Source organism: Pristiophorus japonicus, chromosome 15 (genome assembly GCF_044704955.1).
Source record: "Pristiophorus japonicus isolate sPriJap1 chromosome 15, sPriJap1.hap1, whole genome shotgun sequence".
NCBI lineage: Eukaryota > Metazoa > Chordata > Chondrichthyes > Pristiophoridae > Pristiophorus > Pristiophorus japonicus.
The window spans coordinates 170,693,188-170,719,192 of NC_091991.1; the positions used below are offsets into that span (position 1 = coordinate 170,693,188).

The window sequence follows — 26,005 nt, forward strand, 5'->3', positions numbered from 1 at the left end:
TGAAAACCAATTTCAATCATCATGTTTATTGCCCACAGTTACATTTTGCGCTAAGCGTGCCAAGATTAAAGTGTTCCCGTGCAGCCTGTACGCAGCAACAAATCTGCACTGACTGCTGCGCAGGATTTGACAGTACTAGAAACATAGAAAATAGGTGCAGGAGTAGGCCATTCGGCCCTTCGAGCCTGCACCACCATTCAATAAGATCATGGCTGATCATGCAACTTCAGTACCCCATTCCTGCTTTCTCTCCATACCCCTTGATCCCTTTAGCCATAAGGGTCACATCTAACTCCCTTTTGATTATATCTAACGAACTGGCCTCAACAACTTTCTGTGGTAAAGAATTCCACAGGCTCACAATTCTCTGGGTGAAGAAGTTTCTCCGCATCTCGGTACTAAATGGCTTACCCCTTATCCTTAGACTGTGACCCCTGGTTCTGGACTTCCCTAACATCGGGAACATTCTTCCTGCATCTAATCTGTCCAATCCCATCAGACTTTTATATGTTTCTATGAGATCCCCTCTCATTCTTCTAAATTCCAGTGAATATAAGCCTAGTCGATCCAGTCTTTCTTCATATGTCAGTCCTGCCATTTCAGGAATCAGTCTGGTGAACCTTCACTGCACTCCCTCAATAGCAAGAATGTCCTTCCTCTGATTAGGAGGCCAAAACTACACAATATTCAAGATGTGGCCTCACCAAGGCCCTGTACAACTGCAGTAAGACCTCCCTGCTCCTATACTCTCATCCTCTTACTATGAAGGCCAACATGCCATTTGCCTTCTTTACCGCCTGCTGTACCTGCATGCCAACTTTCAATGACTGATGTACCATGACCGCCAGATCTCGTTGCACCTCCTCTTTTCCTAATCTGTCACCATTCAGATAATATTCTGCCTTCCTATTTTTGCCACCAAAGTGGATAACCTCACATTTATCTACATTATACTGCATCTGCCATGCATTTGCCCACTGACCTAACCTTTGTAAGTCACCCTGCAGCCTCTTAGCATCCTCCTCACAGCTCACACTGCAACCCAGCTTAGTGTCATCTGCAAACTTGGAGATATTACATTCTATTCCTTCGTCTAAATCATTAATGTATATTGTAAATAGCTGGGGTCCCAGCACCGAATCTTGCGGTACCCCACTAGTCACTGCCTGCCATTCTGAAAAGGACCCGTTTATTCCTACTCTTTGCTTCCTGCCTGCCAATCAGATCTCTATCCACGTCAGTACATTACCCCTAATATCATGTGCTTTAATTTTGCACACCGATCTCTTGTGTGGGACTTTGTCAAAAGCCTTTTGAAAGTCCAAATACGCCACATCCACTGGTTCTCCCTTATCCACTCTACTAGTTACATCCTCAAAAAATTCTAGAAGATTTGCCAAGCATGATTTCCCTTTCATAAATCCATGCTGACTTGGACCGATCCTGTCACTGCTTTCCAAATGTGCTGCTGTTTCATCTTTAATAATTGATTCCAACATTTTCCCCACTACCAATGTCAGGCTAACCGGTCTATTATTCCCTGTTTTCTCTCTCCCTCCTTTTTTTAAAAAGTGGTGTTATATTAGCTACCCTCCAGTCCATAGGAACTGATCCAGAGTCGATAGAATGTTGGAAAATGACCACCAATGTTTGTATTGATCTCGGCGCTCCTTTAATTCTGGCCTCTTGTGCATCCCTGACTTTCATCGCGCCACCATTGGTGGCCGTTCCTTCAGCTGCCTGGGCCCCAAGCTCTGGATTTCCCTCCCTAAACCTCCCCCCCCACCCACCTTCTGTACCTCCCTCTCCTCTTTTAAGATGCTCTTTAAGACCCACCTATTTAAGCAAGCCTCTCGTAGTATCTCCCTCCGTGGCTTAGTGTCAAATTTCTGTTTGATTATGTTCCACTAAAGCGCCTTGGAATGGTATACTACATTAAAAGCACGACATAAATGCATACAACATGCTACAACATGGATCAACCCTTGAATAACAAATGAATCACAAAAACTGTTAGGGGAATAGCAGTTATGTAATTTACATGAACATAAGTGAGGTGATGTCTGCATTTATAAAGTGATACCTGCTGACAATGCAATCAATCTCTGTGTTTCATCTCAATCACGTTGGTACTTGTCACATAATTACACACAATATTTTGCAATCCGCTCCCTCTTGAATTTTGTCAAAACTGTACGAGAAACTGAAATGAAACTGTCTTCCTGCTGAAACAACCCTGAATAACTTATGACACGACTGCATTTGAAAAAAAAACAATTCCCTAGAGTCAAATCAATGACCGTACCATCCAATACACACAGTACTTTTGAAGTGTGGTCACTGTTGTAATGGAGGAAACACGGCAGCTTATTTTGCGCACAGCAAGCTCCCACAAACAGCAATGTGGTACCTTAAAGCGGCTTTCTATGATCCATTCACCTGGACTGAGTCTTGTGCCAACTGTCCGATGGGAATGTACAGTATTCACTCTTCAGGATTGCTCCAGGGACTGAAGATTCATCTCCTGCACACTGCTGTCAGCCAAAACCCAGGAGCAAAACCATAGGGGCTTTAAACAAATTAATGGCACTGTTTCGAAGAAGAGCAGGGGCATTATCCTCGGTGTCCCCAATATTTATCCCTCAATCAACATAACAAAAACAGACGAATTGGTCATTATCACATTGCTGTTTGTGGGAGCTTGCTGTGCGCGAGTTGGCTGCCGCATTTCCCTCATTACAACAACGACCACACTTCAAAAAGTACTTCATTGGCTGCAAAGCACTTTGAGATGTCCAGTGGTGGTGAAAGGTGCTATATAAATGCAAATCTTTCTTTCTATTTAGTATTTTGTTCCTAATTTCTTTGACCACTTTGATTTATTAGATATAAAGATATTGGAGATAGGAGAAAAGGCTGTTTGACCAGAAATTGGGGGCGGGGGGGGGGGGGGAGGAGGTAATGTGATGAAACCTCCAAGAATACGTCCAACCCTATTTTCAACCAGCAGATGCTCTGTTCCGGCAGAACTGACTGGTGTTCATGGGAGAGCTGCCAAATCTGGCTCAGTAGAGACGTACCAATCGAGACCGATATAGAGTTGGATTCTGATGTTCATTAACCGAGAGGTTCAGTCTCTGCCCATTTCTCTGGAGTCAAGAAAGGAATCGTCTGAAATGCCACAAAGTGAGAAATGGTTGGAATAAATTCAATTCCTGGTGGGCTGTAAAACAACTTGTGGCACGTGTTTTGTTTTTTGTAGAGGAACACTCAACCACTCTGCAGCAGGAGGTCCTGTGTGGTTGTGCAAGTTCAAATCGTTTCTGTAATCGCGCTCGGTAAATACCGCCAACGCAGGCACACTAACATTTCTTGTTTATGAAATTAAGCACTCGCAGAAGATCTCAAGCAGTCGTGTTTCGGATTTACTTTATCCCATTGAGGATTTGTAAGCTGTAGCGGAGCCAATGGAGAGACGTGTTACCGTTTTGAGTCTGGTGTGAATGACAAAGCAGCATTGAAGCACCCTGTCAAACATTAGACCCTCCCCTCAATCATTAGACTCCATCCCCGTCAATCATTAGACTCCACCCCCAATCATTAGACTCCACCCCGTCAATCATTAGACTCCACCCCCGTCAATCATTAGACTCCACCCCTCCGTCAATCATTAGACTCCAGCCCCCGTCAATCATTAGACTCCAGCCCCCGTCAATCATTAGACTCCAGCCCCCGTCAATCATTAGACTCCAGCCCCCGTCAATCATTAGACTCCACCCCCATCAATCATTAGAACCCCCAATAATCATTAGACTCCACCCCTGTCAATCATTAGACTCCACCCCCTGTCAATCATTTGACTCCACCCCCGTCAATCATTAAAACCCCTAACAATCATTAGACTCCACCCCTCCGTCAATCATTATACTCCACCTCCCGTCAATCATTAAACTCCACCCCATGTCAATCATTAGACCCCCCATCAATCATTAGACTCCACCCCCTGTCAATTATGAGACTCCACCCCCGTCAATCATTAGACCCTCCGTCAATGATTAGACTCCACCCCATGTCAATCAGTAGACTTCACCCCCCATCAATCATTAGACTCCCCCTTCCCCCCATCAATCATTAGACTCCCCCCCCCCCCCGTCAATCATTAGACTCCCCCCACCCGTCAATCATTAGACCCCCCCCCCATCGATCATTGGACCCCCATTAGTTCGCAGACAGCCTTCAATCATTAGATCCCTCCCAATCATTATATCCCTGTATTAGACCCCCTCGCAATCCTTGGACCCCCCTTCAAACCTTGGACCCCCCCCTTCAAACCTTAGATCCTCCTCCCTTGAATCATTCGACCTTTCGCTGAGTGGCCTGGGTTCAAATGCCGAATGGAATGATGGGATGTAAGTCTCCTCGATCTACTGGCTGCAAGGGTCCAATATAAAATGAGTTTGGGCCGCCTCAAGCCAATACCTTGTAGGGGAGGAGCTACTGACCCTACTCAAACACCAATTGGCACTCTCACCCAGAGAGGCCAAAGGATGTCTAGTGTGGGAAATGGAAATCTGTCACACTGGTGATGTCAGGGGTGGTGAGGCATATTTTTGGGGCAGAATATAACGAGCTTCACTATATGGATCCGGTCGTTGTATACTTGTCCTGAGGGAGCATAATGGTATATTCACCAGCACTAACATAGCTCACATTGATGAGCATAAAAATCTTTGAGAAAAGAAAAATGTTCAAGATGTGGCATATATCGAGTTACTGTTTTTAAGTTAAGTACAAAGTTAATCCCCTCTTGAGACCACACAGTGTGTTCCACCCAAGATAATATAGGCATGCATTATTTTGCATGCATCGCATTGAAGGATCTCAAAATACTTCACAATTTTTGAAGTACAGTCTACTCCTGATTGCTTGAATAATTCCATTTATAAATGTCAATCATTTGATTGGGCAACTTGAATTAAACAACTTATTATTAAGAGGAATCAATTATACCGTGACAACTGTTGCAAACTCCGGTTGGACGTGTTCCTGGAGGTTCTATCACAGGACTTCTCACCTCCACCCGCCCCACCCAGTCAAAGAATTTCTTTCACAGCTTCAATGTTCAAAGAAAATTGTTGAAAAAAAAACTTTTTTTTTTTGCCCCTAAACTTTTTCTCCTGGCCGTTTATTGCCAAATAAACACAATCTCCAGGTGAGAAATGTCCAGGAGATTAATCTTTAATTCCGGGAGACTCCAGGACAATTCTGGAGGATTGGTGTGCCCCTGGTGAGTATATTCACAGGTTTGTAGAGCTGTTGAGTTGGGAGTGGCTTAGCCAGTCACGTGATGTACACAAGACTCAATAAAACCCCAGCCAGTTGGGTTCGGGGGATCCACGATGAGGCAGGTGGTTGTGAGCCCTGTGGATGAACTGGTAATGTGTAGTGTGATTGTTCAACTTTTTGCTAATAAACCAACTCGTTCTTAATAGCAATGTGTTGCTATGGATTCTTAAGCAAAGAACCCGTGAAGCAAATACATTACAGTCGGCTACCCAATCGGTTATTGTGTAGGCAAATTGCTTCCTCGACATCAGCTGCTCTTGATGTAGAAACATAGAAAAATAGGTGCAGGAGTAGGCCATTCGGCCCTTCGAGCCTGCACCGCCATTCAATAAGATCATGGCTGATCATTCCTTCAGTACCCCTTTCCTGCTTTCTCTCCATACCCCTTGATCCCCTTAGCCGTACGAGCCATATCTAACTCGCTCTTGAATATATCCAGTGAACTGGCATCAACAACTCTCTGCGGCAGGAAATTCCACAGGTTAACAACTCTCTGAGTGAAGAAGTTTCTCCTCATCTCAGTCCTAAATGGCCGACCCCTTATCCTAAGACTATGCCCCCTGGTTCTGGACTTCCCCAACCTCGGGAACATTCTTCCTGCATCTAACCTGTCCAGTCTCGTCAGAATCTTATCTGTTTCTATGAGATCCCCTCTCATCCTTCTAAACTCCAGTGAATAAAGGCCCAGTTGATCCAGTTTCTCCTCATATGAAAGCCCAGCCATCCGTGGAACCAGTCTAGTGAACCTTTGCTGCACTCCCTCAATAGCAAGAACGTCCTTCCTCAGACTAGGAGACCAAAACTGAACACAATATTCTGGGTGAGGCCTCACTAAGGCCCTGTACAACTGCAGCAAGACCTCCCTGCTTCTATATTCAAATCCCCTAGCTATGAAGGCCAACATGCCATTTGCCTTCTTCACCGCCTGCTGTACCTGCGTGCCCACTTTCAGTGACTGATAACCATGACACCCAGGTCTCGTTGCACCTCCCTTTTTCCTAATCTGCCGCCATTCAGATAATCTGCCTTTGTGTTTTTGACCCCAAAATGGATGACCTCACATTTATCTACATTATACTGCATCTGCCATGCATTTGCCCACTCACCTAACCTGTCCAAATCACCCTGCAGCCTCTTAGCATCCTTCTCACAGCTCACACCGCCACCCAGTTTAGTGTCATCTGCAAACTTGGAGGTATTACACTCTATTCCTTCATCCAAATCGTTAATGTATATTGTAAAGAGCTGGGGTCCCGGCACTGAGCCCTGCGGCACTCCACTAGTCACTGCCTGCCATTCTGAAAAGGACCCGTTTATCCCGACTCTCTGCTTCCTGTCTGCCAACCAGTTCCCTATCCACGTCAGTATATTACCCCCAATACCATGTGCTTCGACTTTGCACAACAATCTCTTGTGCGCAACCTTGTCAAAAGCCTTCTGAAAGTCCAAATACACCACATCCACTGGTTCTCCCTTATCCACTCTACTAGTTACATCCTCAAAAAATTCCAGAAGAGTCGTCAAGCATGATTTGCCTTTCATAAATCCATGCTGACTTGATCGGATCCTGTCACCGCTTTCCAAATGCGCTGCTATTTTGTCCTTCATGATCGATTCCAACATTTTCCCAACTACCGATGTCAGGCTAACCAGTCTATAATTACCCGTTTTCTCTCTCCCTCCTTTTTTAAAAAGTGGTGTTACATTAGCTATCCTCCAGTCCATGGGAACTGATCCAGAGTCGCTAGACTGTTGAAAAATGATCACCAATGCATCCACTATTTCTAGGGCCACCTCCTTGAGCACTCTGTAATGCAGACTATCAGGCCCCGGGAATTTATCGGCCTTCAATCCCATCAATTTCCCAAACACAATTTCCCGCCTAATAAGGATATCCTTCAGTTCCTCCTTCTCACTAGACCCACTGTCCCCTAGTACCTTCAGAAGGTTATTTGTATCTTCCTTCGTGAAAACAGAACCTAAGTATTAGTTCAATTGGTCTGCCATTTCTTTGTTCCCCATTATAATTTCACCTGAATCCGACTGCAAGGGACCTACGTTTGTCTTTACTAATCTTTTTCTCTTCACATATTTATAGAAGCTTTTGCAGTCAGTTTTTATATACCCTGCAAGCTTCCGCTTGTACTCTATTTTTCCCCTCTTAATTAAACCCTTAGTCCTCCTCTGTTGAATTCTAAATTTCTCCCAGTCCTCAGGTTTGTTGTTTTTTCTAGCCAATTTATATGCCTCTTCCTTGGCTTTAACACTATCCTTAATTTCCTTTGTTAGCCATGGTTGAGCCACCTTCCCAGTTTTATTTTTACTCCAGACAGGGATGTACATTTGCTGAAGTTCATCCATGTGATCTTTAAATGTTTGCCATTGCTTATCCACCGTCAACCCTTTTAGTATCATTTGCCAGTTTATTCTAGCCAATTCATGCTTCATACCATCGAAGTTACCTTTCCTTAAGCTCAGGACCCTAGTTTCCGAATTAACTTTGTCACTCTCCATCTTAATAAGGAATTCTACCATATTATGGTCACTTTTCCCCAAGGGGCCTCGCACAAGATTGCTAATTAGTCCCTTCTCATTACACAATACCCAGTCTAGGATGGCCAGCTCCCTGGTTGGTTCCTCGACATATTGGTCTAGAAAACCATCCCTAATACATTCCAGGAAATCCTCCTCCACTGCATTGCTACCAGTTAGGTTAGCCCAATCAATGTGTAGATTAAAGTCGCCCATGATTACTGCTGTACCTTCATTGCACACTTCCCTTATTTCTTGCTTGATGCTGTCCCCAACCTCACTACTACTATTTGGTGGTCTATACACAACACCCACTCGCGTTTTCAGCCCTTTGGTATTCCGCATCTCCACCCATACCGATTCCACATCATCCAAACTAATGTCCTTCCTTACAATTGCATTAATTTCATCTTTAACGAGCAGCGCCACCCCGCCTCCTTTTCCTTTCTGTCTATCCTTCCTAACTGAGCAGTTAATTCATCCACCTTATTCCGAATACTCCTCGCATTGAGGCACAGAGCCTCAGGCTTGTTTTTTTAACATACTTTGCCCCTTTAGAATTTTGCTGTAATGAGGCCCTTTTTGTTTTTTGCCTTGGGTTTCTCTGCCCTCCACTTTTACTATTCTCCTTTCTATATTTTGCTTCTGCCTCCTTTTTATTTCCCTCTGTCTCCCTGCATAGGTTCCCATCCCCCTGCCATATTAGTTTAACTCCTCCCCAACAGCACTAGCAAACACTCCCCCTCGGATATTGGTTCCGGTCCTGCCCAGGTGCAGACCGTCCGGTTTGTACTGGTCCCACCTCCCCCAGAACCGGTTCCAACGCCCCAGGAATTTGAATCGCTCCCTTCTGCACCACTCCTCAAGCCACGTATTCATCTGAGCCATCCTGCGATTCCTACTCTGACTAGCATGTGACCACGAGGCAGCGCAGGGATGAGGAGGGGTGAGGGAATTGAATCCCTTCTAGTTTAATGACCTCGGGGTGACACTTTCCCCAACGATTGGGCTGAGCTTACCCACTTTCCCTCTGACCAACTGGGGTGTAAACCATTGCCGCACGGCCAATACATTTATACGGGAGCATTTCTCACTGTCCCCTGCCCAATGAAGAAGAGCCCCCCCCCACCCTCTCTACGTTTAGAGCACAAGAAATGTTGTGAATATCAGCACTAATTTAATTCTTGTTCAGTCGCCGAGTGACTTGACTTTGAGAAATTGGAATGCCTGACTGCAGAAAATCCTATAGTCGTTTCAAATAGAATTTTAATAAGCTATTTTGCTTTACCTTACCATATGCAGTTACACAAGGACAAGAGGGTAAGTCATACTAAAGTCAGTCAGAGGAAGGAAGTAGTCTTGGTTGATGCATGGTATAGCAGAGCAGACTGTTTTCTGCACAAGAGTGTGTCTGTTTGCATGAACTCTATGGCACAGTGCAATTAACAGTTGTTTTTACACACTATAACTCTTTCCTCTGATTTATTTTTGTAGTCCAGAGTACATCGCTGGTGGACTTTTTCCAAAGAAAATATTCCAGCCTATCCTTGGAGACAGATTCCATACGCTGCGATTCGAACAGCTTACATGTGGAGCTGTTTTCACAGATTTGCCTCGGTGACATTTTATCAGCTGTCATTACATAAAGCTGCACCGGCAAAAAACAAAACAGTCCACAAATTATCATTGGAGGTTTTGTCACAGTCGGTTCTCATCTAATCGCCCATCGTAGGCCGGCTGGGCCTGACCACCCAGGGCCTGGATTAATCCACAGCTACAGCCCTCGCTGCTCTGCACCTGGCAGGTGCCGTACTCTGCAACGCCGCGATATTAAAATTCTCGTCCTCACCCCTCTTCCCCCCTCCTGGTTCAAATCTCTCCATGGCCTCACCCCCTCCCCACCTCCTCCAGCCCCACAACCCTCCGAGATATCTGCCCTCCTCCAATTCTGGCCTCTTGCACATCCCCATTAAACCGAGGCCTCGCATGCTCTCTCAAGTGGACGTAAAAGATCCCATGGCAATATTTTGAAGAATGCTCCACCATTGGTGGCCGTGCCTTCAGCTGCCTGGGCCCTAAGCTCTGGAATTTGCCCCCCTCAACCTCTCCGGCTCTCTCTCCTAAGACGCTCCTTAAAACCTACCTCTTTGACCAAGCTTTTGGTCACCTACCTTAATACAGGCATCTCCTTATGTGGCTCAGTATCAGTAACACTCCTGTGAAACACCTTGGGGCATTTTACTCTGTTAAAGGTGCTATATAAATGCAAGTTGTTGTTCTATCAACCCTATCAAATCATGCAATCATTTTTAAACACTTCAATTAGATCACCCTTTAATCTGCTATTCTCGAGGAAATATAAGCCTAGTCTATGCAATCTGTTCTTCCTCATAATTTAACCCTTTGAACCCCGCGGGGATGACAGACCCTGATCTTAATGAACAGTGTTATGGTGTGAAGTAAGAATCCAGTCACAAAGCGAAAGTCCAGAGTATCCACTCAGTAGCACTTAAGCTTTTAGCTCTTGTTGGTTCAGCAGCTGCTCTATTAAATATTCATTGGCTCTGACAGACCTGATGTCAAAGTGTGTTGAGTACAAGTCTCGGATAACCCTTAGTCATGTGACCCAGAGTGAACCAAATATTGCTTCTTGCCAGCCAGCGACCCCTCCTCAGGGTCGTCACGATGGGCAGTGCCCGCTCACAGAGGCGGAAACCACAGGGCGATAACCTTGCTCCGAGTTGTCCTTGCCGCTCCCGGGGTAGCGAAACAGGACGGGTTACCCTGGTAACTGGTTCGTTGAGTGGGGGTTTGAAAGTTCTGACTCGGAGGTGGGATCGCTGAGCCGCTGCAGTGATCAGCAACCCTCAGTGCTACAGCCAGTCACCGTGCCGTGTCTAACACGCGCTAATGCCCGTGATTCTCCGCACCACGCCAATTTCCCGGTTCACCCATCAACTCACAAAGAAGCAAACCTTTCCCCATGGGATTTTAAAAAAAAAATGACTTGCCTCTCTAAATTCACAACCTCAGGATATCCCAAAGCGCTTTACAGCCGATGGCCGAAGACCGCCCGAGGTGGAGAAAGTGCATCCGGGAGGGCGTTGAGCTCTTCGAGTCTCAACGCAAAGAGCGAGAAGAGGTCAAACGCAGACAGCGGAAGGAGCGCGCGGCAAACCAGCCCCACCCACCCCTTCCCTCGACGAATGTCTGTCCCACCTGTAACAGGGTCTGTGGCTCTCGTATCAGACTGTTCAGCCACCAAAGAACTCACTTTGGGAGTGGAAGCAAGTCTTCCTCGATTCCGAGGGACTGCCTGTGATGACAGCCAATGGAACATTCTTTGTAATGTGTCAGCTGTGGCTCAGGGGGCAGCACTCTCGCCTCTGAGTAATGAAGGTTGTGGGTTCAAGTCCCACTCCAGAGACCTCAGTACAAAATTCTAGGCTGACGCTCCAACGCTATTTAAAGAAGAGCAGGGGAGTTATCCCCGGTGTCCTGACCAATATTTATCCCTTAATCAACATAACAGAAACAGATTATCTGGTCATTATCACATTGCTGTTTGTGGGAGCTTGCTGTGCGCAAATTGACTGCCTTTTTCCCACATTACAACAGTGACTACACTTCAAAAGTACTTCATTGGCTGTAAAGTGCTTTGCGACGTCTGGTTGTCGTGAAAGGTGCTATATTAATGTAAGTCTTTCTTTCTAATGTATGAAATGCAGCAGCAAATTTGCACACAGCAAGCTCCCACAATGTAATAATGGGCAGATAATCTTTCTTTACTGATATTGGCTAAGGGATAAATATTGGCCAAGATACCGGGGATAAGTTCCCTGCTCTTTGAATAGTGCCAGGGGATGTTTCACATCCACCTCAGAGAGCAGATGGGGCCTCGGTTTAACGTCTCATCTGAAAGACGGCACCTCCGACAGTGAGGCGCTCCCTCAGCACTGCACTGGGGAGTGTCGGCACAGATTATGTGCTCAAGTCTCTGGAGTAGGACACTGAACCCCTAACCTTCTGACACACAGGCGAGAGAGAGAGTGCTACCCACTGAACCACAGGTGACAGGCCAGGAGCGATAACTTTGCGTCTCTTCGAGTTGGAGATAAGGCAGTGAAGTCCGGGGAGCAGGTTATCGAGATCTCTGCTTGGACAGGGAACGGTGCGTTGCTCAGGCAGCGTGATTCAGTGCTTGAATTAATATTTTTCTCTGCAGATTACAACCTTTGTGCGCAAGCTTAATTATGTGTAAGGTTTGAAATGGGGCGAACAAGAAATCTTGTTGATTCAGCTTTGTGAAGAAAAACACCTCTTTATATGCCCTTTGTTGACTCAGTGACTTTAATAACATGGCACTCTTGCACATCTGCGCTGCCATTTCTTTTTGGATAAAATGTTTTGTTTATCCAGCAGAATTTGACTGTGACAAATATTGTCTCAAAAGCAAAATACTTAACCCTGCATAGCCTCTGCAATAAATGCCACATACCCCAGCAAAATGCTTCACCCCACAACATTGTTTTTGGGGGTGGGGTGTGGCGGGGGGAGTGTCACACCATTGGGCCCCTGGCAACCACCGTTGCTAAGGCAGCGGGGTGGACAGAAAACGTAAAGGATAGTTTTGCGATGCAATCGGTCACCAACGATGCAGAGAAAGATGGCGCAGAAAAATGTCCCATCCTCCTCTCCACCTCTTCCCTCCCTACCTCTCCCCCTAATCTCCACTCCCCTTTTCTCCCCTCTCCTCCATCCCTTTCCCTCCCTTCCTCCCCCCTCCCCTCCCCCTCCTCGTTCCCTCCCCATCCCAACTCTCCGTCTACTGTCCCCATCTCTGACTCCCTCCCCTCTCCTCCATGCCCAGCCAGGTGTCCCCGCTACCCTGCAAACCTACGCCCGCCCTTTACATTTAAGTAACCTTGACCCCCCCCAGGATCTCGGATCATGTCAGGGGGGTCAATGTCAGTGGGCAGATGGAAGTTCTGTGCCCCTCCGCCCCCACCCCCTCCGAAGGCCACAAATTTCAGAGCCAGGGGATTTATGCAGTTTCTCTGCTAATGAGTGTGAGAGTCGTGCATGACATACATTCATATCAGTAGAGTGCGAGTATAACATTCCTCTTTTAATAGTTCGAGCCAAGTTGGTTGCTGAACAAAAGTGCCCAGAGCTTAATGCAGCTCCAGATATTTGGAGCAGATATGAGATTCCCATTTATGGTAGCAGAGGGGCCTCCCTTCTCTTGTTTTCCACAGTCTTGGTTGATTACTGGCAGCAGAGAGATTTGTAGTTGTAGAGATGTAGTATCAGAGGTCACAAAGCACTGCCGTTAAAGGAAAGCCTCACGGCAAGCCAGAAGAAAAGAACCACCAGAATTCTTCTCCTGCGGCTCAGCTTTGTGAATTCTGTTTTGTGCACATCCCACCTTTCTGCAGACAACATGCTCACTGTCTAAGCTGTACAACTAAAAGAAAGATTTGTATTTCTGTAGCGCCTTTCACGACCACCGGACGTACCAAGGCGCTTTACAGCCAATGAAGTACTTTTGGCGTGTAGTCACTGTTGTAATGTGGGAAATGCGGCAGCCAATTTGCGCACAGCAAGCTCCCACACACAGCAATGTGATAATGACCAGATAATCTGTTTTTGTTATGTTGATTGAGGGATAAATATTTGCCAGGACACTGGGGATAACTCCTCCTGCTCTTCTTCGAAAATAGTGCCACGGAATCTTTTACATCCACCTGAGAGAGTAGACAGGGCCTCGGTTTAACGTCTCATCCGAAAGACGGCACCTCCGACAGTGCAGCACACCCTCAGCACTGCACTGGGAGTGTCAGCCTAGATTTTTTTTTTGCGCTCAAGTCCCTGGAGTGGGACTTGAACCCACAACCTTCTGACTCAGAGGCAAGTGTGCTGCCCACTGAGCCACAGCCGACACTAAAGTATGATCACTGTTGCAGAGTGGGAAACGCGGCAGCCAATTTGCGCACATCAATCTATCACAAGCAGCAATGACCAGATAATCTGTTTTTAGTGATGTTGGTTGAGGAAACCTGGGCGAGCTCCTGCTGTTCTTCGAAATGGTGCCGTGGGATCTTTTACATCCATCTGAGAGAGCAGACGGGTACATCATGTCAGCTGTGGCTCAGTGGGTAGCACTCTCGCCCCTGACTCAGAAGCTTGTGGGTTCAGGGGACTTGAGCACATAAATCTAGGCTAACACTCCAGTGCAGTGCTGAGGGAGTGCTGCACTGTTGGATGTGCCGTCTTTTGGGATAAGACGTTAAACCGAGGCCCCGTCTGCCCCCTCAGGTCCCTGCAGTGGGACTTGAAAGCACAACCTTCTGACTCAGAGGCGAGAGTGGACATAAAAGATCCCATGGCATTATTTTGAAGAAGACACGGCCTTCTCCCCGATGTCCAGGCCAATATTTATCTCTCAATCAACGTAACAAAACAGATTATCTGGTCATTATCACATTGCTGTTTGTGGGAGCTTGCAGTGTGCAACTTGGCTGCCGCGTTTCCCACATTACAACAGTGACTACACTTCAAAACCCACCTGAGATATCTGTGCTCCTCTAATTCTGACCTCTTGAAAATCCCTGATTATAATCGCTCAGCATTGGTGGCCGTGCCTTCAGTTGCCTGGGCCCTAAGCTCCTTAAACCTCTCCACCTCTCTACCTCTCTTTCCTCCTTTTAAGACGCTCCTTAAAACCTACCTCTTTGACCAAGCTTTTGGTCACCTGCTGTAATTTCTTCTTCTGTGGCTCGGTGCCAAATTTATTTGTTTTGTCTTAAAACATTCCTGTAAAGCGCGTTGGGATGTTTTGCTACGGTAAAGGCACTATATAAATACAAGTTGTTGTTGTTGTTGTTAGCAGGCAAATCCTCCCTAGAGTCTTGGCCAACATGTAACCCTCAACTAACATCGCTAATCACAGATTATCTGGACATTATCACATTGCTGCCTGTGGGATCTTGCTGTGCGCAAATTGGCTGCCGCGTTTCCCTGCAATACAGTAGTCACTACTCTTCAAAATGACATCATTGGCAATGAAGAGCTTTGTGATGTCCTGAGGTTGTGAAAGGCGCCATATAAATGTAAGTCTTCCTAATCTGGCTGTTTCAAATTAAACCTCTATACAATTGCAAAGTCATTGCCAAGTCTGAAATGACAAGCAGCTAGAAGGCAAAAATGCATTGTAAATGTTGGCATTGTAAATAGTATCATTGCAGTGATCAGAGGGCGTGATGAAAACATTTCCTGTAGGCAGCAGTGCTGGGCAGCAGTTACAGCATCTGTTATATTCTGACTTCCAGTCGAGACAGACCGAAATCGTTTTTTTAAATTTGGGCCATCAGTGCACAAGCTTAAAGCGTGAGGCGTCTCTATCGGCGAGCAAGTTGTTGGAATTCACAGGGCTTTTGAAATGAATTGTACCAGACAAGATTCATCCACTCTGGTGGTTGCGATTGGTATTTCTGACTCTGAAGCCAGCGGTCCTTTCTGTACGCCAGCCGAGAATGTGATATTTCACGAAGCAGTCGAGTGGCTGAGGTTGTCGGGAGTGGCAAAGATAGGCATCCAGATGTTCTTCACGTTTCGTGAAAGGGCGCAGTAGCGCACTGCTTTATGTCACAGGACCAGCAAGTCAGAGGCCGTGATTTCATTACCACCATGACAAATTTTAAGATTGGAAAAAAAGACTTGCATTTATATAGCGCCTTCACAATCTCAGGACATCCCAAAGCGCTTTACAGCCAATGAAGTGTAGTCACTGTCGTAATGTAGGAAACGCAGCAGCCAATTTGCGCACAGCAAGCTCCCACAAACAGCAATGTGATAATGGCCAGATAATCTGTTTTTAATGATGTTGGTTGAGGGATAAATATTGGCCAGGTCACCGGGGAGAACTCCCCCTGCTCTTATTTGAAATAGTGCCATGGGATCTTTTACATCCACCTGAGAGTGCAGCCGGGGCCTCGGTTTAACGTCTTATCCGAAAGACGGCACCTCCTGGGAGTGCACTGCACTGGGAGTGTCAGCCTGGATTTATGTGTTCAAATCCCTGGAGTGGGATTTGAACCCACAACCTTCTGACTCAGAGATGAGTGTGCTACCCACTGAGCCACGGCTGATTTCAAAGGTAACTTGCACACTGCCAGCAGAAAATAAAAATGATCGCACAATATCGCCATGTAGCTCACGGGCACCTCCACCCAATCTGGCCTATCCCTGACTCCAATCCGCCTTGATTGTCTTGGAGTCTCCAGGAATTAGAGATTAATCTGCTTCCAGCAAATCAGGAGAAAAATAATAGAGGCATTAAAAAAAATCTTTTCCCCCCATTTTGTTGATCACTTTCCGATCATAGTTAAAACTATTGGAGATTGAAGGTGAAAAAGGGCTGTTTGACCAGGTGAGACAGTTGGGTGAGGGAGGTCATGTGATGAAACCTCCAGGAATAACCCCAACCAGAGTTGGTAACCCTATCGCTGGGGAGTTAATTCTTAATGCCCTCTAATCCACTCAATAGTCTAAAAACAATACCTAAAGAAGGCCCGTTATTACCTCAGACCAACGAGGGATGGACAATTAATGAGGCTTTGCTGGGCATCTCCTCGTATCCCAAGAACAAATGGGGGAGGGGGACATGATGGTTTATGGTGACCGAATATATTCATTTTTTTGCTACATGGGCTTCCAAGTTTTTTTAAATTTTGGGAGGTGATTAAAATATTTGTTTGTTTAATGGGGGCCACTGCATAAATCAATTCCCTTTATTTTATTACACGGAATTCAGGGGATTTTTAGCTGTGTTTTTAGAGCTCTTGTTCCCCAATTCCATCCAACTTTCCATGCAAAATCCAAACCCGATGGTTGAAAAGAGTAACGTTGATTTGTTAACCCTGCTAGTGGCATCTAGTGGCAGAGCATCAGTACTGCACCAATGTTTTCCTGCTTTATTGTTGGGCTTTTGAGTCTGAACAGCGTGAATCCTTTCTAGTCTGTCTTATTGGGACAAACAGTTCTTCAAGTTTTACGGCCGATGAATTTTTTTTTAACTTGCGGGGGAAGGTGGAAATGGTGCCCGAGCCCCACTGACTGACCCCAACGGAAAGCTCACGGTTGCTAGTGCACAGAGCGCAACGGAAGCTGGAGTCTACGTCCATAGTGGCCATACGAGCAGACAAATACACCTCTCGGATGTTGGCCCAGATTTTGCTGCCGAAATCAGGGCGAGTTTAATGGTGCGTGTCGTTATTAACGTGTAAATCGTCCAGAGGAAGAGATACCCCTTGAATTGTGAATTGTCACGAGTCGTTGGATGATTAGCCTGGTGATAATGGCAGCTCGCCCTCAACCCCGCGCTGAGTTTCATGAAGTTGCTGCATTACCCACTAAACTCGGCACGGAAAGTTAGGGCTGGCATTTAGCAACGTAAGGACCATTTTAATGAGGAGATTTATGTTCCTAGAATGCCACTGAACCTCTCCCAATCAGAAAGGGAACAATTTAAGGCTGTGTAGTCACATTCCTAGAGATACTAACCATCGTTAGAGATTTTTAAAACCTTAGATTTTTGTTTTATTTCTATCTCTTTACTCTCTCTCGCTCTCTCTCTCTCTCTCTCTCTCTCTCTCTCAATAATCCAATCTTTCTTTCCTCTCTCTCTCTTTCTGTCCTTGATTTGACTCCAATTCACCCGATTTCCTTCTCCGCCATTCCTCTGTTTCTTTCTCTATCCTTCAATCTCATGGGTTAAGGAAATAGACGCTTGGTCCCGTCACTCTCCAGGGTCCCCAGACACCCCGTTGCCCTTGCTGTCCTGTTATCAGCTCGCACTTGCAACAATGTGTGGCGCAGAAATTCTTCGAGCGGAAGTGTCATGTATTCAACTGTCATTGTAACCCATGTATAAGCTGACCGAAGTTGTACACCTTGAGAACATTGACCACAGGGGGCGAACTTGTGGGAGACACTCCTAACCTGGACTTTCCGGTATAAAAGGGGAAGCTGCACCCACCTTCGCTCTCTTGAGGTCTTGGTAATAAAGATAACTGGTCACAGAGTGACCTTCTCTCAAGTATGGACCTCGTGTGCATTTATACTGTATAGTAAGGACATATCATTGGCGACGAGAAACTGGAATTTAAACCACGCGAGCATGGCCACTAGCAGCACAGAAGAGAGGTACTGTGTAGTTGATGATTGGGACAATTTTATTGAGAGACTACAGAAAAGTTTTGTCACTAAGGAATGGTTGGGACAGGATTCGGCCGACAAACGCAGGGCTCATCTCCTGACGGTTTGTGGATCCAGAACGTACTCCCTGATGAAGGACCTTCTAGCGCCAGAGAAGCCGGCGGACAAGACATTCGAAGAGCTCAGTAAGTTGATCGGGGAAAACTTTAAACTGGCAAGCAGCACGCACATGGCGAGACACCGGTTTTACAGGCACCGACGGCGAGAAGGGCAAAGCGTTCCAGACTTCGTGGCAGATCTCCGGCGACTGGCGAGCCTATGTAAGTTCCCAGATGCATGCAGAGCGGAGATGCTGCGAGACTTTTTTATTGAGGGCATTGGGCACGCTGGGGTTTTCAGGAAACTGATTGAGACCAAAGACTTGACCTTGGAAGCGGCGGCTGATAGCCCAGACAATTATCTCGGGGGAGGAAGAGACCAGAATGATTTATGGCAAAAATCTTGGCTCAAATGCGGCAAACGACCAGGGAGTCAACATTGTTAACGCAACACACAGTTCTCTAGGCAGACAAGGGCAATTGGACATGCCCCAGCATGCAGTCGAACCCAAAGGGGGAATTCAACAGAGACAATGGCTAGTTGAACGGCAATTCAAGCCATCGCAATGGACAATGTGGCCAGTAATGGGGCCATCAACACCTGTCAATGGTGCGCTTAAGGACAGTTACAGAGACAGTCAGAGACAATCGACTGGTAATGGACCTTTTGTTTCCAACAATGGGGCCTCTAGCTCATGCTGGAGGTGTGGAGGCAAACACCCAGCCAGAGCAATATACGCAGAAACTGCAACATCAGCGGTCACTTGGTGTGTATGTGCAGGAAGCCTGCAGCCAGGCTGATGTGCAAGGAGGGCGGGCCCGATGTAAGCCCTACGAGGCCAAATGAATATTGGGCCAAATGAATGATAATCGCTGGAAGCTGAAGTTCAGCGAGTTCATGTGAAGCACATAGATAGTTCATATACCAGGACGCCACCGATAATGATGAAAGTGCTCCTCAATGTATTAATGGAGCTAGACACGGGGGCCAGCCAGTTCCTGATGAGTACCAAACAGTTTGAAAAGTTGTGGGTGTCCAAGGCCAGGAGGCCAAAATTATTGCCGATTGACGCACTGCTACGGACATATACAAAGAGATCATTCCGGTGCTAGGCAGCGCCACGGTAGTCGTGACCCACAAAGATTCGGAGAACAGGTTGCCACTCTGGATTGTCCCGGGGGACGGTCCCGCACTACTGGGGAGGAGTTGGCTTGCTGTCATGAATTGGAAATGGGGCGATGTCAATGCAATTTCTTCTGTGGAGCGAGTATCATGCTCACAGGTCCTGGACAAATTTGACTAATTATTTTAACCCAGCATTGGCACTTTCATGGGGGCCAAGGTAGTGATTCACATAAACCCGGACGTCAGGCCAGTACACCACAAGGCCAGAGCGGTGCCATACGTGATGCAGGAAAAGATAGAAGGCGAATTGGACCGCCTGCTGAGGGAAGGCATCATCTCACCAGTCGAATTCAGTGACTGGGCGAGCCTGATCATGCTGGTGCTCAAGGCGGATGGGTCGGTCAGGATATGTGGCGATTACAAGGCCACCATCAATCGGGTGTCACTCCAAGACCAGTACCCGCTACCGAGAGCGGAGGACCTCTTTGCAACGCTGTCGGTGGCAAACTCTTTTCAAAATTGGACCTGACCTCAGCTTACATGACCCAGGAGCTGGTGAGTGAGTCGAAGAAGCTGACCACCATCACGACACACAAGGGGTTGTTTGAGTACAACACATGTCCGTTCGGGATTCGCTCGGCCACCGCGATCTTCCAACGAAATATGGAAAGCCTCCTCAAGTTCATTCCAAGGACGGTGGTTTTTCAAGACGACATCCTCATCACGGGTCGCAATACTGAAGAACACCTCCACAACCTGGAGGAGGTGCTATGCAGACTGGACCGGGTAGGGCTGCGACTGAAAAAGGCGAAGTGCGTCTTCTTAGCTTGGGAGGTAGAATTCCTGGGAAGGAGGGTAGCAGCAGACGGGATCAGACCTACTCGTCCAAAACGGAAGCGATCCAGAGAGCACCCAGACCCCGTAACACGACGGAGCTGCATTCGTTCCTGGGGCTCCTGAACTATTTTGGCAACTTTCTTCCCAAATTGAGCACGCTGTTAGAGCCACTACACGTGCTCCTACGCAAAAGTCGCGATTGGGTCTGGGGGGACAGCCAGGAAAGGGCTTTTGATAGAGCACGCAATTTGTTATGCTCCAACAAACTGTTAACGTTATATGACCCGTGTAAGAAACTAGTTTTAACGTGTGATGCATTGTCCTATGGGTCGGGTGTGTGTTGCAGCATGTGAATGCCAATGGTCAGTTACAGCCGGTAGCTTATGCCTCCAGATGTCTGTCCCAGGCAGAAAGGGGCTATGGGATGGTAGAAAAGGAAGCGCTAGCATGTGTATATGCAGTAAAAAAAAATGCACCAGTACCTGTTTGGCAGGAAATTTGAGCTGGAGACAGATCACAAACCCCTAACGTCCCTTTTGGCCAACAACAAGGCCATAAATGCGAATGCATCAGCCCGCATACAGAGGTGGGCACTTACGTTAGCCGCCTATGACTACACAATTCGGCACAGACCAGGCACTGAAAACTGTGCCAATGCACTCAGCAGGCTCCCACTAGCCATCACTGAGGGGGAAACTGAGCATGATACTGAAATGGTCATGGCTGTTGAAGCTTTCAAAAGCGAAGGCTCACTTGTGACAGTCCGTCAGATTAAAGTCTGGACAAATAAAGACCCGCTACTGTCTTTAGTTAAGAAATGTGTCCTGAATGGGGACTGGGCAGCCACGTAAGGGGCATGCCCTGAGGAGTTTAAACCGTTTCATAGGCGCAAGGATGAACTTTTGATTCAGGCCGATTGTCTACTATGGGGAAACCGAGTAGTCATGCCACAGAAGGGCAGAGAGGTGTTTATTAGAGAACTTCACAATGAACACCCAGGCATTGTCATGATGAAGGCAATTGCCAGGTCACACGTTTGGTGGCCAGGGATAGATGCAGATCTGGAACTTTGTGTTCGCAGGTGCAACAAGTGTGCTCAGCTGGGCAACGCATCCAGGGAAGCCCCCCCTTAGCCCCTGGTCCCGGCCTGCCAAGCCGTCAATCATGACACCCCCCCCCCCCCCCCCCGGTAACAGCTGGCTGCCCGACGCATGCCTTCTGCAGCTGCCGATGTGGAAGTCAATATTAGGGTCCCGGGCGATACGCATGGCGATGACACCATGGTCCCCGTGCGCAGGAGATCGGGGCGTAGCGCCGCAGCTAAACTCACGGCCAATATGGCGGGAGTCGATGTTAGCGCCGCACCCGATCGCAAAATCATTTGCGCCTCGCTAGCGCCAACGGGAGCCGCAGAGGCACCTATTTCTCCCTCTGTGCCTTCTGTTGGACTGGTGTAAATCTTCCGAGTGTGAAAGGTGCCACTCAGAACATCGATTCGAACTTGGTAATCTTTCACTTTGGGAGCCGTCCTGCAGTTAAGACCTAATCTGCTGCCAAATTCTCCTCCTTTTCTCCCCCCACCCCCTTAGTCTTGAAGACCCTGTTAGTTAGCAGAACTCTTGACTGACCACGGTATGTTTAGTCCCCTCTGAGTAAGTGAGTCAGCGAAGGGAAAACTGATGCTGTCACTTTTGTGTTGTCTATATTTCACTAATGGCTGTGTAGCCGGGTGTCGGCTCCTGTACTTTATTGTTTCGTTGGGGGCAGTCGGTGATAAATTCCGGGTGCCCGACCTATAATTTACTGGATCTCATTTGAGTCTGAAATCGAATTATAAACTACCGCACTGCACTCTGCGAGTGTCACATTCAGCTCTCACCGCGTACTCTCTGGGCTTCGGAAATGTGTGTGTGTGCACCGAGCACTTAATCCGTGAGTGGAAAACAGGTTGGACCTAATTAACATGCGCGGCTGACAATTGCTGAAGCGCCGTTTAAAAACTCTCAAAGTTTGCTTTAAAGCAGGTGACTGAAGAGCTCTGCTCCAGTGGTTGCCATAGAAACACTCGAGTCAAGCAACAACAAAAATTGCAGTTGGTTTCTAGTTTCGGGGTCTAGCAAGGGGTGGGGGAAACATAAAAGAAACACTTACCCCAGTTTTGAGCCTGCGCTTGGATCTGAAGAAATTGGAGGTTGCTCTCAACGCTGTCTCCCCAAAAAGCTTTCTGTGTCCTTGCGTGTTGGTTAACAGTAAGCACTTGTACAAGAGCTGTGGGTGACTTCAGCTTGCCTGTGGGTTAGTGATCGGAGGCGATTCCATGGTTCCTTGCACCCTGGCCAGCCTGTGTGTGTGTGTGTGTGTGTGGGGGGGGGGGGGGGGGGTGGGTGTGTGGGAGTCCCCTTTCCTAGAGGGGGAAGGAAAAGTCCATCCTTTCCTGGGAAACGCAAGTTCGACTACAAGATTGTGCAGCAGCCTCCAGCAGCAGCGGCAGCAAGCACAGAGCAACAGCTCATTTTCATTCTAGCCACTGAGCGATGTCAACAGCAAGGGAGAGGAGGGAAGAGTGGGAGAGAGAGAGAGAGAGAGAAAGTTCATAAACTGTCCCAAGTATTCAGAGGAAGCAGGACGACCTAGATTGTATCTGCTGAAAATAATGAAGCACGAAATAACTGAACCACTTCTCTCTTTATTCTTCCCCCCATGTCTCTGTCTAGTGTTCTTTAGTGATCACTGAAGGGAGGCCGGGTCTCAGCAGATACACCATGTAATGTGCACTGCCTGCTTTTCATTAAAGCCTGAATGCATTGCGGTCACACCACAGAAGGCTTGTCTTGGCAAGTTGCCTATTCCATGGGCACGATTTCCAAAGAGGCACCTAAGATCTCGGCTGTTTTTATTAACCCCCGCAACCCCGTCCACCTCTCCCTCTGTCGTGTAAACTTCAGAATGAGTCCTCTCACAATCCCCACCTTGTGCAGTCTGTACACAATGGCTTTCTCACTGACAGAGAGAGGAGAAGACATGTTTCCTACCCAGCTTGTTTTTGAAAATCCTTCTGCCTCAGCACACTTAAAAAAAAATTCAGCCTAGTGTTCCCCAGCACCGTGAGCCTTTTATATTCTTCTCCGCCCCCCCCCCCCAAATAAAAGGGTTTTATTTTTATGCAGCATGGAAACGAGTTACATCTCTGTATCATTCCCAACCCCACAAACCACTTCAATCTCAACGAGGGCAAGATAGTTCAGACTATTTCCAGACTGGTTTGAAAAAAATCTTTTGGCAAGGGCGGTGGTGGTGGTGTGTGTGTGTGTGTGTGTTGGGGGGGGTGGGGGTGTTTAGGAGGAAACATTGCTGGCATTTTCTTTCTATCAAAAACTATAGTGCTTGTGACAGCTAGCAGAGGGAAAAGGTTGTTAAGCATTTTATTTAAAAAAAATAGGAAACAGCAGAGGAAATGGGAAGAGTGGGGGTCGGGGGGGGGGCACTTTCCAAATAGTGACTCTGGACAGAACTCCTCGCAGTAAACCCCCCCACCCCCAAAATAAAAAAATCTGCTTTTTGTTTCTGAAATACCTCCGAGAGGGAGCCGGAGCCAGAGCCGGAGCCGGGACCGATTAAGAGGTCTTTGTCAAGTGCTTGGCATTTTTATGACTGGTCTCATTAGCAAAGGATGCAGCAAGTTGTTTTGAGAAAACAACAGCTGAAGGATCAGGAGATAGCTCTCAAATCTTTGAGATGGGGGCGGGGCTGGGGGTGAAGGAAGGGGGGGTTTAGGCTGGAGAAAGAGGAAGGGGGTCTTACTGCACGGATTGAATTAACACTTGCTCCACAACTGTTGGGACTCCAGCCAAGGAATTTGCACAATGTGCATAGGACTGATAAGTGATTGCAATCATTTGCTGCCTCCAGCAGTTTCCTGGCTGTGGGCAGTGAGGTGCGGAATCATACTGGGGGAAATATTATGGCTTGGTGTGGTATATTTGTTTTAACACTTGAGTATATGGCGCTGACGCAGCCCCTAGAAGCTGATGAGTCCAGAATGGCCCCAATTGTACGTGTGAAAATACGTATGTACTTACGTGGGGTTTGTAAGGTGTCAGCCGTGACTCAGTGGGTAGCACTCTTCCCTCCGAGTCACAGGGTCGTGGGTTCAAGTCCCCACTCCAGAGACTTGATCATGCAATCCAGGCTGACGCTCCAGCGCAGTACTGAGGGAATGCTGCACTGTCGGAGGTGCCATCTTTCGTCTGCCCTCTCAGGTGGATGTAAAAGATCCCATTCAAAGAGCAGGGGAGTTATCCCAGGTGTTCAGGCCAATAATTATACCTCAGCCAGTGTCAGTAAAGAAAGATTATCTGCCCATTATTGCGTTGTGGGAGCTTGCTGTGCGCAAATTAGCTGCCGCATTTCATACATTACAACACTTCACAAACTGTGTTATGTACCCATCTGCTCTCTCAGGTGGATGCAACAGATCCCACGGCAGTATTTCAAAGAAGAGCAGGGGGAGTTATCCCTGGTGTCCTGGCCAATATTTATTCCTCAATCAACATCACTGAAAAAACAGATTATCTGGTCATTATCACATTGCTGTTTGTGGGAGCTTGGTTGCCGCGTTTCCCACATTACAACAGTGACTACACTTCAAAAGTACTTCATTGGCTGTAAAGCACTTTGGGACATAGAAACATAGAAAATAGGTGCAGGAGTAGGCCATTCGGCCCTTCGAGCCTGCACCACCATTCAATAAGATCATGGCTGATCATTCCCTCAGTACCCCTTTCCTGCTTTCTCTCCAACCCCTTGATCCCCTTAGCCGTAAGGGCCATATCTAACTCCCTCTTGAATACATCCAATGAACTGCCATCAACAACTCTCTGTGGCAGGGAATTCCACAGGTTAAGAACTCTGAGTGAAGAAGTTTCTCCTCATCTCAGTCCTAAATGACCTACCCCTTATCCTAAGACTGCACCCTGGTTCTGGACTTCCCCAACATCGGGAACATTCTACCCGCATCTAACCTGTCCCGTCCCATCAGAATCTTATATGTTTCTATGAATCCCCTCTCATCCTTCTAAACTCCAATGTATAAAGGCCCAGTTGATCCAGTCTCTCCTCATATGTCAGTCCTGCCATCCCGGGAATCAGTCTGGTGAACCTTTGCTGCACTCCCTCAATAGCAAGAATGTCCTTCCTCAAATTAGGAGACTAAAACTGAACATAATATTCCAGGTGAGGCCTCACCAAGGCCCTGTACAACTGCAGTAAGACATAGAAACATGGAAAATAGGTGCAGGAGTAGGCCATTCGGCCCTTCTAGCCTGCACCGCCATTCAATGAGTTCATGGCTGAACATTCAACTTCAGTACCCCATTCCTGCTTTCTCGCCATACCCCTTGATCCCCCTAGTAGTAAGGACCTCATCTAACTCCTTTTTGAATATATTTAGTGAATTGGCCTCAACAACTTTCTGTGGTAGAGAATTCCACAGGTTCACCACTCTCTGGGTGAAGAAGTTCCTCCGCATCTCGGTCCTAAATGTCTGACCCCTCATCCTTAGACTGTGACCTCTGGTTCTGGACTTCCCCAACATTGGGAACATTCTTCCTGCATCTAACCTGTCTAACCCCGTCAGAATTTTAAATGTTTCTATGAGGTCCCCTCTCATTCTTCTGAACTCCAGTGAATACAAGCCCAGTTGATCCAGTCTTTCTTGATAGGTCAGTCCCGCCATCCCGGGAATCAGTCTGGTGAACCTTCGCTACACTCCCTCAATAGCAAGAATGTCCTTCCTCAGGTTAGGAGACCAAAACTGTACACAATACTCCAGGTGTGGCCTCACCAATGC

At 47.2% G+C, this 26,005-nt stretch overlaps 2 protein-coding genes across 2 annotated transcripts in view; one reads left to right on the plus strand and one right to left on the minus strand.

The window, feature by feature from the left end:
• Positions 1-22,957, minus strand: part of gpr146 (G protein-coupled receptor 146) — a 97,752-nt gene extending 74,795 nt beyond the window's left edge. The window contains exon 1 of the mRNA XM_070901302.1: positions 22,309-22,957. The gene's annotated coding sequence lies outside the window, so the exon portion shown is untranslated. The remainder of the gene's footprint in view (positions 1-22,308) is intronic.
• Positions 1-26,005, plus strand: part of LOC139281246 (uncharacterized protein C7orf50 homolog) — a 435,290-nt gene that overhangs the window by 376,074 nt on the left and 33,211 nt on the right. The gene's annotated exons all lie outside the window — the stretch shown is intronic.